Source organism: Phaenicophaeus curvirostris, chromosome 22 (genome assembly GCF_032191515.1).
Source record: "Phaenicophaeus curvirostris isolate KB17595 chromosome 22, BPBGC_Pcur_1.0, whole genome shotgun sequence".
In the NCBI taxonomy this organism is placed as follows: Eukaryota; Metazoa; Chordata; class Aves; order Cuculiformes; family Cuculidae; genus Phaenicophaeus; species Phaenicophaeus curvirostris.
The window spans coordinates 4,156,020-4,170,088 of NC_091413.1; the positions used below are offsets into that span (position 1 = coordinate 4,156,020).

Consider the following 14,069-nt stretch of genomic DNA (forward strand, 5'->3'; position numbering starts at 1 on the left):
CTCACCGAGAACTTGGCCTGTGGTAAAGGGGTGGGAAGGGAAGAGGGGGTGGGGAGCGTGTTGGGGGAGCTGATGCTGCTGCAGTTTCATGCCTCAATCTGTATTCTCTCTCTCCTCTGTGTGGCTTCCTGTTTTTTCACACCACTGTGCTTTGAGACAACAAGCTACAAGCACCGAGGAGGACAGGGGGTGGTGGTTGGTAGGCTGGAAGAAGCCTCCAGTGACACTTGCAGAAGGTCTGGAAAAGGCATTACGTGCTCGAGCATTTTTCTGGGTGGTATCCTATCATTCTGTACCACAGAAGTGAATATGATGTTGTGACACGCCTGTGCTCCTCGGAAATGCATCACTCAGTGCTGTGTGATTGCAGCAGAACTGTCCATTAATCTTCCTCTTTGGCAGTTCTTTTCCTCAGCTGGTCTTGAATGGACAAAAGTAGAATTTGTCCTGTACTTAGGCATCTTGTGATAATTAGTCAGATGTAGTCGGTGTCAGAATAATGCTGAAAGATGCTGATTCCTGCAGAATTTGGGATTTTAGGCTTTAAAAATCCTCATGTAATCCAGGTTTGTTTCGAGTATGTTGTGGAGCAACAGCTGTGAGTCGCCCTCGCTTTCTGTGACCATGGGCAGCTGGGAGCTTGTACGAAGGCTGGACGATAATGAACTGCTCAGAGGAGATTCCCAAACCATGAGCCAGAGAGTGATTGCTAAAGGTTTGCTAAAAGGCAAAAAAAGTGAAATTTCTTGAGAGCCATTTCTGGTTTTTCAGATGCTTGCCAGCATTCACAGAAAACAAAGAAGTTGCGTTGGGAACTCTGCTGTCAGCATAATTCTTGTGTTAACTGCTATGTTTTCTCCCTTCTGTTTTGAGAAACGGTCTGTTTGGTCACCAGTAAAAAGGCAAAATGTGAAGAAAGCTATTTCCAGGGTATGGGGATGAGAGAGCGGCACCACGAGGTGTCCTGCTCCAGTCAAAGCTGTAGCAAAGTCCTCTTCCAAACAGGCTTTGTTAACAATAGTGTTTGAAAACGTTTTTTCCAGTCTCCTACAGGCTGAGCATGATTGTGGCTCTACTCACTCTGGTTAAATCTGCATTTTTTCCCTTTGGTAACTGAATAACCTATAGGGCTGAGGGGGCTGCTTTACCAGATAGGACCAGTGTTGTGTTCACTTTAGTATCTGATCTGTGCTCTTGTTCACTACCACGTCCTTTAGAGAGGCACGAGGAGTCCTGTGCTTTCGTCAGCATGATTGTTGCAGAATGGGAGGTTTATTTTTAATCTGAAATCACTGTGGTGCTGCCTTGTCTGCCAGTGAGTCAAAGATAAATCCTCTAGAAGCAAAAATTGTTGAGGGGTAGAGCTACGTGGCTGTAGGTAACTTCGGCTCAAGGCATGAGATGCCACTTTATAGCCACTGGGGTTTCGATTTGCTGAGTGACTTCAAAAGCTGCCCCTCTGGATAATAGTTGCAGAGTCCAGAGGAAGGTAAATAGAGGATTAAGTTGCAAAGTCTCGTTCTGGCAGTGGTTCCTCTCCGCAGGAAGCGATGGGCAGCCAACTGAGCGCAGCTGCCTGCGGGGTTCCTTGCCTGCCAGACAGTGCTGTGGGAAGGAGATGAAAAATGGGGAAGACTGCATCAATTATTGAGCCTTGTAAGAATAATTAGCAAGACGGCAGCAGGCAAATGGGCAGGGAGGAGGAGAAAAACAGCTGCTGGAGCATGGAAAGACAGGGCTTCACTGGAGATGGAAAAGGAAGGGCCATCGGGTAAGGAGCCCCTGTAATCAGTGGCTGGGGAGAGAGATGAAAAATTAATGGATGAGCTTTGCATGCACATTAGAGCAGAACGAGGAGGGAGGGGACAACTCTTCATTTAAGTTGCCCCCTCTTGGCACCCACCAAAGGCTCCTGCAGATGAAGTGCCATTTTTGTGGCTTTCCAACAGATATCACCAGTGGGACCAGATATAACCAGTGATATAAGGAGAAGCAAGAACAGCTCGTGCAAACGTTTGTCAAGAAGTATTGTCTGGCTTTTCAGTGTATGAATTTGTACCAGGGATGTAAAGGGACTGACCAGAATGCCGGTTAGTCCAGGTTCCCAAATTGCAGGAACAGGCTTCCACTAGGACCCAATTTTATCCTTTTAACACGTCTCTCCAGAGCTACCAGCAAGCATGCAAGTGATTTTTGCACTGTAATGCTGTGGTCTCCGATTTGTGGGCAGAGCTGTCTGCTGTGATACAAGGATGTAGTTAATAAGCTTTAACAGAGAGTCTCTATTGGGCTGAATGTAGCTTTGTCGCTGGCGATTCCATGATGATGCCTGTTCGTGTCTTCCAGGTTAATTCTCAGGGTCATTATCCTCCTGGATTTGTTTTCCATGTCAAGTCTTCCAGGCATCTCTGTCTATAACATAGCAGATGCTCTGTCCTCTTGGAGAGCTGCATCTGGCTGGTCCCTCACCTGGCTTTACGCAATCTCTCGCAGAGATATTTTCCTCTATTATCTAAGCAGATTTTTTTTTTGTTGCTGTTGTAAATCTGTGATGTGTGCAGACAGCATAAAAGCTACAACTGTCTTGCATGTTAAAAGCAATGACCTGTCATTTGGCATTTCCCAGTCCTCCCATAGAGCATCGTTATTCACTGAAGGCAAGGAGCTAAAAATGAGGGGAAGGCACTAGAGGGAGAAGCCCCATCACAGCCAGATGACTCTGGGCCCTTGCAAACCCTAGAACTGCTGATGCCTCCTTTCCTTCAGGGAGAGTCAACTACACAGATGTAGTAGAGGGTGATTCAGTCATCCGCGATAAGATCTAACAGATAGACTTCAACTGAAGTAAATAAACAAGTATCAGCATAGATGTAATGGCTGTCTTTACTAGAGCTCAGTTCCCTCTCTATAATGGAAAGTTTCAGGGAAACTTTGGGGGAATTTGCACGTGTGCAATCAGAGCTGCTGACTCCTCATTCAGAACAGAGAAAAAACATTGTTTTCAGAATCAGTTATGCTGTTGGTTTTTTTTTTAATGGCCTCTTCCTCTATTTTTTGTGACATAAGAGAAGCAGTGCGACTGGTTGAATTTTTTTCCTGTAAGACTGATCCCAAGGGAGTAAGCAGGGAGCACTGCTGGACAACTCAGTCTTCTCCTGCTGCTGCCAGCATGGAGGAAAACCGCCTTCCCCAGACCCAGACGACGGGATCGCTCTTTACTGTGCTCATTCAGTCTTTTCTAATTAACTTGTGGGCCACCAAACATGCTGGTGGTGTCCGTTACCAGAGATAAGGGAAGACAAACGCGCAGTAATGACAGGAGCCGTGGGGGACAAGAGCTCAGCTGCTCTTGTAAATGAGATCAGATGTGTCTACTTGTGCATCTCTCTTGGCAAAATGCATCTCAAATCTCCGTGGGCTTTCGCTGGTTCTGATGGAGCAGTGAAAAAAGGGTCAGGGCTGGGAGGTGTTGGTCATTTTGGGGTTTTCGTAATTTGCTAATCTGAGGGAGCTACTCCAGTCTTAGTTTGCTACGTGGATATTTATGTGATCACAGGGAAAAGGTGACCTGGCGTCTCAGGAACAGCAAGTAGTGCTGTCCCCACCCCTGCTGCATGTGTCCTCCTAACACAGGGGATGCCCAAACTGGGAATAAACAGCAGCAATCAATAAAGCACTGAAGGAAAAGAAGAACAGTGAATAAATAATGTGCATAGAGGAATAGTCAGGGCATGACCTGTTAGCACAGAATGTTCTGTACGTGGGTGCTGGGCTCTGGTTGGGGTGGGATAACTTTAAAAGCCCATAAGGTATAATCAGGAGCTGTGTTTTGAGAGGGCATTTGTCTGCCTCGGGGTGTGAGCCTGTAACAAGTGTGACAGGCTGAGAGATGGCACAGAAAGAGAAATGCTTCTGTGAAAGGAGAAGTCTGGGGAGGAGGAAGGATGTATTTTTAGTGTCAAAGGGCTTGTGAATTTCTTTTGCGTTTGCCCTGGAAGGAATCATGTGCAGCAGCTAGGTGTATTTTTGTTGGGGCCTCTTGGGGTGGGGAGGAAATGTCTTTAGAGGTCCCTTTTCTTTGCAAACTTTTCTTTAGAGACTTGAATGAGCATTTTTGCTCCCCAGTGTGTTCCAGAGGAACCTGATGGACACTTGCAAAGCATGGGGTGGACAGTGCAGTGCCCATAAGATCTTTGGACGGTGGCGAAGCCAGCACTTCCTAGCAAAACATCTACCTCAAGGCCTGGCAGCTCTGACTTCTCAGAGCAAAGCAAACGAAGTTTCCTTCCGTTCCATCATCAGAGAACGGCTCTTTGGCTGAGAAAATAGCAGTTTGAAATGGGATAGTGCGGAGAGCCTCTTTGCTGACACTAGTGTAAACAGAATAGTTCCCTTTTCTGGTGCCTCATTTCTTGTTCCTAATTCTTTCAAAACTTTTCTTTCTAGAAGTATGGGTTTATGGTCAGGTCATTGGAAATAAGCTATATCCCCTGTTGCGGTACTCTAGCAAATGGTCTACATTTTCAAGTGGTTTCCTTGTTTCTTGGTACCTCCAATGAGAACTCCAGATAATTTCTTTCTCAGAGTCGCACAAGTGCAGCTTGACAATGCGCTTCGGCCGTACTACCGTGTGTAACAGCACATACCTATGAAGCTGGTGCTTATGGAAACAGGTTTGCATGGATTTTACTGTTCTTTTCCATTAAATTTCCAAGCCTAATTCTGAAAGCATCACCTTGTGGAAGTTGTGCGTGAACTCTGTGGCAGAGTCTATCTCCTTTTTGACAGCAATACGCCCTTGGTTTCTTCCTGTAGGCATTCAAGCATCATCCCTCTTGCTGCTTGGGAGCTTTGATATAACTATGTGTGTCTGTTACTGTCCTCTCTTTACCCCGTTATTATATCCATGAGACTTAGCTCTGTGTCTTTCTACCCGTGGCCTTTAGAAGAGGAGCAAATTGGAAATCTGGCTCCTGACTGTAGCTAATTTACACCCGTAACTCCAAACACTAAATAGAAAGTGAGTAGGAGGAAGGAAATGAGAGGCTGAGGTTTTTCGTGTTGCAGGTAACAAGGAAATAAAATAGGAAATTCAACTCAAAGTTGTCATCTTGCTGAGCCCCCACCAGTGTAGCAGGCTGGGGTGTTTTATTTGGTGATTTATTCCTCTTTGTGCCAGGGTAAAGCTGGACCTCAGCTCTTTGTGATGGTGCAGAACAGGCTTATGGCAGAGACAATTTAGTAAAGGAATTTCCAGGCAGTCTGGAATCCTAGAATGGTTTGGCTTGTAGGAGACCTTAAAGCCCAGCCAGTTCCACCCCTGCCATGGGCAGGGACACCTCCCACTGGATCAGGGGCTCCAAGCCCCATCCAACCTGGCCTTGAATACCTCCAGGGATGGGGCAGCCACAACTTCCCTGGGCAACCTGTTCCAGGGGCTCCCCACCCTCACAGGGAAATATTTCTTCGTAAGATCTCGTCTAAGTCTCCCCTCTTTCAACTTAAAGCCATTACTCCTCACCTATATTTGATTTTGTTTACCAGTACAGACAAAGTTACTATCTCTTTAGGAGCAGATGACTTATTTACTGTACCATGTTCAGCTAAAGCACCAGTTAAATGAGTGGGACTTCCCACTCCCCCAGTTTTCAAATATTCAAGTATTTTCCCTGAAATAAACACTGATGAATGGGCAGCGTGGTCTTCCTGGAAACTTGAAGGAAGATGATTTAAACTGATTAAATAAATAAATCTCTTTCCTTTTTACGGCTGTTGAGTGGGGGAGAGCTCCCAGGAGTGCAGCACTTTGGCTTTGAAAGGCAGACATTGGCACGAGGACCTAGACAACATATGCTCAGAACGAAGTAGCATGTCTTGTACGTGCAAAACGCAGTCTCTAAATCATAATGATATACAATTTTCACAGAAGAATGTGCCTTTTTCTTCTCAAGTCCCAGAGAAAAGAAGCAAACGCTGCAGATGATAAGAATTCCAGATGACCCCAAAGGATGTGGTACAAGATACGTGTGTGGGAGTGAGTTGGGTTTTTTGTCAATAGCTTAGATACTATGCTTATCTTAAACACCTCTCCTGTGTGTTTTGCTTTGCTGTTTTGCATGTAGTTCGCTTCTTATTTTGTATGTGCGTGTGATGTTCCCTCTCTGTGCTCGTAGGCAGCACCTCTCATTTATTTGAGAAAGAGAGGGGGTGTGGGGATACTGCCAGTCCTGGGCATCCTAATAAGAAGAAGGCTTGTTCCTAGGGTTATCACAGGAGGGAGTGTAGCCACACTCAGCTGATTTGCAAAATACGTAGGCTTGGGGAGATGTCCATTCCTACCCTAGGATACCAGCCTAGCACTGAGCAGCTCATTCCAACCAAACCGTGTGCCAAGAAATCCATCCCAAGGGCTGAAATTATCCTTTGGGCTGTGACTTAGTCCTGATTTCTGCACCGGGGCAGTTGGTTTTGGTTTGGGGCTAGTGGACAGCTTTCCTGAAGGCTTTTCCCCACCGGAGTCCCTTATCTCTCTGTTTTAGGTGACTGATTTAAAAGACTTTGTTAGCTTGTGGTACACAAACCCCCTTTTAGTGGGGATAGCAGAAAAGCCAGCAATAAAGACAAAGGAAAAAACCAATCCCTTCAGTGATCCAATACTAAACGTTGCTTTTTCAGTTGTCCTGGAAGGGAAACTGAGGCAGTGAGTTGGTGGTGTGGCCAATGTCATGGAAAGGGGCACGGTGAGACCTGAAAAAAATCCTTTGAGGCTGCAAATTTTGCAGCTTGAGTATGTCCTGCTGAGGTGAGGGAGACCCACTCAAATCCTGGCTGGTGCTTCATTTTAAATGATGATTCAGTAATAACAAACGATGAAGAATTCTTTTATTTCGAGAGGCTCGCTCGTAGTGTACAGTGTAAGTGTTTAATGTAGTTAAAGCTTGTCGTTACAGTTTCCCAGTCCTGGTGTTGTTCAGGCTGGCTGGAATGTTCGCTTCTGTGAAATATATCTTCTCTTCTTTGTAAGTATTTTTAAAGACTTAATGAAAACAAACATTATCTATTTCTGGACCAAAATTTGAGGGCAAAAATTTTGCACTTTCCTGCTACCGAAAAGAATTTGTTTTTCCTTCAACACGGTTCCCAGGGTAAAAATTGTAGTTCTACCTCTCGCTATGTAAATGATTCTTCATCAATATGTCTCAGGTGGAAATTCCCCTGTTCACAGATGGAAATTTTACTCTGCCGACAGTAAAAACAATAATTTTCTTTCAGCCAAAACCATTTATCATCTTAGGAAACAAAAAAAAAAAATCCCTTTGCATTCCTTTTCTCCTTTTTGTTATTGATGACTCATGCAATGACCTTTGCTACTTATTTCTGACTCTTAAGTGATTTTTCAGGTGGCTTCTAAAAAATTCTTAAAGCATTTGTCATTGGCATCTGCTTTGTTTTGTAACATGATGCATATATTCTGCTTTTTATGCAGAAAGCCTATTTGTCTGGGTTCTGAACGCTGCTTAGTTTGGAATAGACACTTTAAACATCAAATAAAACTAAACAAACAAAACTCACCCAAATATAACAGACTCACGAGTCTGTGCAAAGTATTTAGTTGAGGCAAACACCTGCATCTCTGTGCTCAGTGTGCAGATAGCCGCCCACACATCAGTTTGCAAGATCCGGTCTTACTGGAAACAATTAATAAAGACCCCCCAAAATTCCCAAAACTGGATGGAGGACATTTTTTTTTTTGCTCTCTAGCTTTATCTCTGTGGTCTAGTTTTATATTTTTTGAGAGCCCGGCACTCATGTGAATTTAATCTGTACTTACGAGTGTGGGAAGACTGGGTGCTGCTGTTCTGGTGGTAAAGAAAAGGATCCAGAATCCCCTAACAGTAATTTCTAGCTTGGTTTAGTTAAACAGGCAGTTACAACTCAGAATGCAAATCTGTGGTTTTATAAATCGCCCACTTTCTGCAAAAAAAAAAAAAAAAAAAGTACTCCCAAGAAATGTTATTGCAAAAAAAATTAAAGGAAAGTTGTTTGTTCCTCCTGAAGAAGTGATAGTGAGAAAAGGGATGTAACTTCTGTTTGTTCTTGTTTGACATTCTTTGTATCGACAAACCCAGAAGTCAATTTTTTAGAGGCATTCTTGAGGTGGAGAACGCTGTGTGTATGTATGCAATTATATTCTGAAGTGATGAAGAAGTGAATGGTATCTTGGGTTGAGACATTGATGCTTTGAACTTGTGTGGCACCACCAAAGACCTCGAATGACTTGTATAAACAGCAAAGCTTCACAAAACAGCAAAGCTTCACTATAACAGTGGGGAGGCCCTGGAACAGGTTGCCCAGGGAAGTTGTGGCTGCCCCATACCTGTTCAAGACCAGGTTGGATGGGGCTTGGACAGCCTGATCCAGTGGGAGCTGTCCCTGCCCATCCCAGGGGGTTGGAACTGGATGATCTTTAAGGTCCCTTCCAGCCCAAACATGATTTTGTGATTCTATCAAAATGCCTCATGAGACACGGAACTAATTATCTGTATTCTGCATTCAGAGAAACAGGTGAAACAACTCATTAAAAGCTATGGCAAGTGTGAGGAGGAGAACACGAGCACCTTACTCCAGGTCCTGTCCTTGAAAGCACTACAACTTGGGTTTTCAGAGCAGCGTGTGTGATTTTGGTGGGGATTTTTGTTGCTGTTGGTTTGGTTTTGCGTTTTTCCCCAAACCCTTGTCTTACATTTTGGCAGTCAGGAACTCAAACTGTACCCCTGACATAGCTGTAGCCTCGTGTATCTTGCAGACCTGGGTCGGTAGCATCTCCTCCTATCTAGCATTTGACTAATACCTTCCACTTGGCTCTCTGGGATGTTCTGCTGCTTGCAACACCAACAATTTAGAGAACTTGCTTTTCCCTTAACACAACACTTCGGCATGGGCAGAGATTATAACATTGAAATTCTGATGAAGAAACAACCAAGGACGTACCAGACAAAGCTTCATGGTTCATTTCAATAACCTCCTAAGAAGAACTGCCTCCAGGGATTTTTCTCCTCTAGAAGTCCTGCTGGTGATCAAGATAGGCATCTCAGCTTCTTGCTGCAGCTAATTCAGGTCAGTTCTTGTTCCTTATTTTTCCTCTGCAAACGTTTATGGGGAAATCATGGAGGAATGCACTGTCCTTAAGTCTGGCGTGTCCTTCATTTACATTCATAGTCACACAAATAAAACAGTATTTTTGGCTGAGCAAGGGCACCAAAGTACATCATTATGGCCTTCAGCAAGAGAGCTGAATGCCTTTGCCATCATTCTCCTTTCTCTCTGTCGTTCGGGGTCCCAGGCTTGGCACTATTTCAGATGCTCTTTGAACAAACAGGTCCTTGAATCCCACCCCTAATATTTCACCATCAGTTCGTATACAGTTCATGGAAAGATTTTCCTTAGTGAGTTATTCATTTGAACGCGTATCTAGCAAATGAAGAGAAAAACATGCTGAGGCTTTGTCGTGTCTTTCTTCTCTGAAATATCTCTTGTGACGTTATCAACAAGCAAACTGTGGCCTTGTTCCTGAAAGGAAAACAATTCATGTTATAACCATGGTGCGTTCAGCTGTCCCAAAATCCAAGCTATGAAGTAACTGCTGCGTTTTTCTTCAGAGAAATCTCCTCCTAGGAAGGTTGCTTGAACATAGATGAAGAATAGGAGGAAAACAGGATCTGTTTCAGGGCTGGTTAAGGATGAGACAGGTTAGCAGCAAGGTGGGCAGTGAAGAGCTGGATGCTGCCCCTTGTCCCTCTATCAGTGGTCCCCCCAGCTTGATGAAACCCATACTGGGTAAAACTGGTGAACGTGCTTGTGATCCTTTGGGTTTCGTTCCCCTAAATGTCTGGGACTAGAGCTGGGGGAAAGTGGAACCTGAGACATGTGATAGTGACCTCTTGAGAGTTGGTAGTTTTTGTCTACATTTTAAGAGGGTGTTGTGGTGAATTTCTCCTCTCAGTTTTATTCAACGCAGCCTTTTGCTAGTTTCTGTTTTCTCTAGAGACCCATGTCAAGGGCTACTGCCCTGCAATCCTCGCACCACTGCAGCAAATCCTTGTTTCCTGACCATGCTGCTCTGCCCAGGAAAGTTGTCTTTGTGCCCTCACAGCCTCCCTCCTCCTTTCAACCCTTCCTCAGTCTTGGCAGGAGCCAGTGTTATCCTAGGAACTGTGTGATCACCTTCCTTGCAGCTCTTTCCTGGGTGGTCATTGTCCATCATCTTTTTACATTTCCACAAGTCATGGATCCAGATGTGCTTTCCATCCTTTGTCCGGTCACCTCCCAACCTACTGGAATTATTGTGGAACTAAGTGATTTCTCTAGTCACCATTTCCTTGTTTTCCTTATTATTATTATTTTCTCTTCTCCTAAATGAATGTATAGATGTTCTACAAGTAAACTTACATCATCCTAATGAAACAAGTGCTTTAGTGAGGACACAGAGATCTAGTTGGGGTTGTTCAGCCTGGAGATGAGAAGGCTCCAAGGAGACCTTAGAGCGACCTTCCAGTAGCTGAAAGGAGCTACAAGAAAACTGGGGAGGGACTGTTTACAAAGGTGATAGGACTGGGGGCAATGGGTATAAACTGGAGAGGGGCAGATTTAGACTGGACATAAGGAGGAATTTCTTCATGATGAGAGTGGTGAGGGACTGGAACGGGGCTGCACAGGGAAGCTGTGGCTGCCCCGTCCCTGGAGGGGTTCAAGGCCAGGTTGGATGGGCTTTGGAGCCCTGGGGTTGGAACTGGAGGATCTTTAAGGTCCCTTCCAACCCAAACTATTCTGTGATTCTATCATCCTAACATCCTAACTTCCCTTCAGTGTGCACATTGCTTGCTTGCAGGAGAGCCTTATAAAGAAATCCTAACGAAGAATGAAAAGCCCATGGCAGAGTAGCGTTATGCTATAGCATAGAGACCTTTAGTGTAAGATGCCAAAAGAAAGAATGATCTTCAAATCTTGAAGTACTATTTGGTTTGCTGGTAGGCATTTCTCAGTCAAGGCTGTATCCTGTGGCTGCACTCGTACAGATGAGCTCTGCCGCTTACCTCTGCTGGTGTAGATCAGTGCCTCATGCAGCAATGTTCCTATTTCAGATCTTCTTGCCAAAAAAACACCTCTTTTGACTTTTAAATAAGAGCAAGTTACCAGCCGTATTTGCAGACCGACTGCATAGCTGAAGCAAAAACGTGGTTTCCCGCCTGTTTGGTGGTGTTAACCACATGGAGCAAATAGTTTCAACTCTCCTAAAACTGCTCTTGCTTCCTGTTTGCTTTGTGGTGCAATTAAATGTGGCAAGTCTGGTGGGTTTTTTTTATTTGTATGTTTGTTTAACCCGTCCCCTGTTAAGTGAAGGATAAGAGAGGCTACTTCTAACCTTGCCTGTAGGGGTGATGAAAATAAACCTTAGAAGTCGTGGCTGTCCCATCCCTGGAGGTCTTCAAGGCCAGGTTGGATGGGGCTTTGAGCAACCTGATCCAGTGGAATGTGTCGCTGTCCTTAACTAGTTAAGGTCTCTTCAAACCCAAACCATTCTATGATTCGGTTTACTGAAATAGTCCACATCTGTGTGGCTCAGGACCTGGGAGGGTGGGCATAGTGTTTTTCACAGTGTTTTTCCCTCCAGGTGCTGCATTTGCAGTTGAAAGTGGTTTTGCCAGACAGTCATGTAAATACCAAGGCACTGCGGTTACATGATTTGCTTGTTGTCATTCTCCTTCTCCTCTTTTCCTCCAAAAGCTGGCCAGCTGTCTCATCTAGGCTATGAACATTGGTTGAATTTCTCCTGCAGCAAACTGGTGCAGAGAAGGAATTGGGAAGGGAGATGGGTTGGAGCTGTACAGCCAGTGTTTCCAACCGTGTCCATTTTGTAAGGGATGCAAAGAGGGTTTAGTGACGAGCAAGAATGGTCTACCTGTAGCAGTGAAGAAAGAAAACCACCTGAAAAAAAAGACTTGAGGATAAATGCCTCCAGGTAGAGCTATGAAAGGCTGATAATTAAGACTAAGGGCTCAAAAAAGTCTTTGTTGAAGAAAAGGGGTGTAAAAAGAAAGTATTTGTGTGAGTAGTCATCATAACTGAGGTTCAGCCAAAAGATGAAAACTGCCCTTTAGATTTTACTTCGATAAATACTGACAGCAGCCCTTAACCTGAGCCAAGAACTGTGGTCTACTCTCTTTCCTTGGAGCTCCAGGCACTCTTTATCCTGTAAAGAACTGTCCCCTGAGCCAGCAGCTGCGTGATGCAGAATGTCTGCAAACTCAGCATCCCTTTCCTCCTCTCGATTTGCCTTTTGGCTGCCTAGTTCTGTGGAAACCCAGGGAAGTCTGCAGTGCCTGCCCTTTATAATGCAGTCTGAGAGAATATCCCCTCTTGTTTTCAAGTGCACGTATGGCAAATATTAATTTTTTTAAATGAAAGTCAGGTTGTGTCACCCAACAACTATGTTGACATCGAGCTTAGATACCTTTTTTTTCTGTTTTGCCTGATGCTTAGCTTGGAGTTAAGCTGTAATTGCCATGTGCTACCTTGTTTGTTAGTACCATGGGGATCCTAACTGGGGACAGAGCTGCCATGTCCCCATGGCACAGATCAGACCTGGTAATTATACAACAAGTGATCGTTCCTCTCTCCTCTGCACTTTCCTAATGACTCCCGCATAAAACTTGGACTGCAGTGTGATAGTCATGAATACCAGGCTGGGATCTGCATCCTTCACCAAGCAAGATGAGGCTGACCCCTGGTCAGCAAAATCATGAAACTGTGTTTCTGCAAACTCACCAGAATAAATGACATGGAGCTCAGGCCCAGTGTGTGACACAAGAAATTAAGAGCTGGGAATACCAAGTAAACCTTTCAGCATTTTATGGTTAAATTGGCACGGCATGGAGATGGTCTTTTGAACTGGTGTGTCCAACACCTGCCTGGTGATGGATGCATGTGAAATAATGACATGTGGATGCCAACAGCCCTTCTCAGCTAGGGCTGAGAATCACTAGGTTGAATCACTAGGTTGGAAAAGACCTTTGAGATCAAGTCCAACCATACCTGTCCACTACTAAACCATATCCCTGAGCACTTCATTCACCTGACCTTCAAATATCTCCAGGGACGGTGACTCAACCACCTTCCTGGGCAACCTGATAATCCTTTTGGTGAAGTAATTTTTCCTGATGTCTAATCGGAACCTCCTCTGGTGCAACTTGAGGTCATAAAACAACTATCTGACCCTTCCCTTCTGATATTCCTGGAGGCCTTGGATCTTTAGCCTAGCAGGTTGCAATTCTTTTTCTGACTTTCAGTTCTTTTTTCCTTTCCCTACAGTTTCTGTTGTCTGATTTCTCACAGGTCATGTGGACAAATTGTCCTATAAGTGTTCAGGGCAGTCCTATATGTGGAACTTGGAGATGATGAATAGAAAAGCTGTTGAGAAAGAAAAAAAATAGCAGAAGAGAAACCCAAATTCCTGTAAACAGTCTGTTAAAAATATCCTCAACATATGTCAGGGTCTATGATATAAAATAGACGGTTTCTGAGTTTGAAAAGGTCACATTAAGACATGATAGTAGATTCAAATGGAGTTGAAGAATGAATGTTTCAACAGTCACACTTTGTACTGATGGTAAGATATCTGCGTTGCCAACTAGTAATGTTTAGGGGAAAAAAAATGAGTCAGATTGCAAGAATAATGAGCATTTCTTGGATTATAACATGGAAAAAAGAGAATTTATACCTTAATCACATGCCTCCAGTAGCAGAAGCTTCAGGAAAAGTGATGATTCTAGGAGTTGTAAAATTGCAGGACTAGTCAGGACACTAACACTAACCGTGTCCTGTACCAAGGCAGTTTGTTTCCATGTGTGGGAGTGAAATAATTAAAAAGTACAAATCCAGGACCACAGCCTCTTATTATTCCTGTCCCAAAGTGCCGTGGGCACTTCTCAAATGCAAAAGGAGATGTGTGAGAAGAAAGATATTTTCTTCAAATAAGCAAATGGTCTTCGGGTTTCTAATTGCTGCTGAAA

At 44.3% G+C, this 14,069-nt stretch overlaps 1 protein-coding gene across 1 annotated transcript in view; it reads left to right on the forward strand.

Annotated features, from left to right (window-relative positions):
• The window catches only part of PIK3CD (phosphatidylinositol-4,5-bisphosphate 3-kinase catalytic subunit delta), a 49,253-nt gene continuing 35,184 nt past the window's right edge, over positions 1-14,069 (forward strand). Inside the window, exon 1 of the mRNA XM_069874677.1 lies at positions 1-22. The gene's annotated coding sequence lies outside the window, so the exon portion shown is untranslated. The remainder of the gene's footprint in view (positions 23-14,069) is intronic.